General features: G+C 38.2%; 1 protein-coding gene across 2 annotated transcripts in view; it reads left to right on the top strand.

The window, feature by feature from the left end:
* LOC106871927 (thioredoxin-like protein 4A) overlaps nt 1-1,594 on the top strand; it is an 8,041-nt gene that overhangs the window by 1,209 nt on the left and 5,238 nt on the right. The gene's annotated exons all lie outside the window — the stretch shown is intronic.

Raw genomic sequence — 1,594 nt, 5'->3', positions numbered from 1 at the left:
AATACGTAGAAAAATACGAAGATTACGATTCTGAAAAAAATTCGTTTGTAAAATTTCAATTTTTCAACAGAAAAAAAAAAGAATATATACCCTCAGGCCTTCAAGCAGAAATAACAGCCAAATCTCACAAAACTACGATAACATAATGTAATCAATCTATTCACCGTTCTGCAAAGATTTCTTTCGGAGTAATTTCCCGTAGTAATATGACAAAATAATTCATGTGAAATTAAAGTGGGGGTTAAACTAAAGCGTTTGACCCGAGCACAAAAACAATAAAAAGAAATAGTGTAATAGGTGTAAAAGTCTGTAGTTATTCCTAGATATGTTAGTTTTAATATATCTAATGCAGAGAGTATTAAAAACCTAAATATCTGGCGAGCATAAATAAATAAATATTAATCAATAACTAATATTACTTCCTTTCTCATGCAAGCACAAAAGACAATTTTGTACATATTTTGGTTATATTTTAACTTCATCTGCAAAGTATAGTCCAGAGTATCCTTGCCGAAGTAAAGCAAAAAATATCTGAAAGTGGAATATTATACATTGTCTTTTTTTCTTCTTCTTCTGCTGGTTGTGAGAAACTGGCAGATAGAACTGAGACTGCATCAAAGCAGAGAACGGTTTCAAATTTTGGCACAGGGTCAATAGTTTTTGAGGGGATGGGGAAGTCGATTGTCTGGTACTTATTCTATCGACCCTGAAAGAAGAAAGGCAGAATTGTAGGTTATAGCGTAAAGATGGACGAAATGCCACTAACGGTTCTGTCAGCCAATTCGAGGCAGATAAAGATTTCTAACTTCAGTATTTATACTGCACAAAGTTGGCACTCCATCGCTTACGACATTGAGGGTTCCAGTTGATCCTACCAACAGAACAGCCTGCTCGTAAAATTAACGTGCAAATGGCTGAGCACTCCACAGACACGTGTACCCTTAACGTAGTTCTCGGGGATATTCAGCATGATACAGTGTGACAAGGCTGACCCTTTGAATTACAGGCACAACAGAAACAGGAAGTAAGAGTGAGAGAAAGTTGTGGTGAAAGAGTACAGCAGGGTTCGCCACCATCCCCTGCCGGAGCCTCGTGGAGCTTTAGGTGTTTTCGCTCAATAAATACAACGCCCTGTCTGGGAATCGAAACCGTGATCTTATGACTGCGAGTCCGCTGCCCTAACCTCTGGGCCATTGCACCTCCACTCTGCACAAAGTATGTAACTAAATACTACAAAGCATGGTTACCAACACTTTATGGATCCCACCAACGAAGCCAACAAGGGAGCTTCTAAAGTTTAGAGTCTAAATCAGTGGTTCTCAACTGAGGTCCAGATAAGATGGGGTGGGGGTCAACAGTCGTATTTTAGCAGCCTATGAAAAAATTTTGCTTCAAAAGAGGTATTTATTGCAAGAAACAACTAGATTTAGGTTTCTTTCTATAATGCTTTACGTACTTCAACATGTTTCCGGCCTCTGAAACATGTTCTCTTTGAGGGTGCTACTTCAAATCTACACAAACGAACGTGAGAAAAAGCAAAACAGGAATTTTGAAAGAAGCCTATAAACAGCTTTTAAATGTGGAATGGTTATCG

Source organism: Octopus bimaculoides, chromosome 13, assembly GCF_001194135.2.
Source record: "Octopus bimaculoides isolate UCB-OBI-ISO-001 chromosome 13, ASM119413v2, whole genome shotgun sequence".
NCBI classification, from domain to species: domain Eukaryota; kingdom Metazoa; phylum Mollusca; class Cephalopoda; order Octopoda; family Octopodidae; genus Octopus; species Octopus bimaculoides.
The sequence above is the reverse complement of the archived record's forward strand: the minus strand, read 5'-3'. Positions and strand labels throughout refer to the sequence as shown.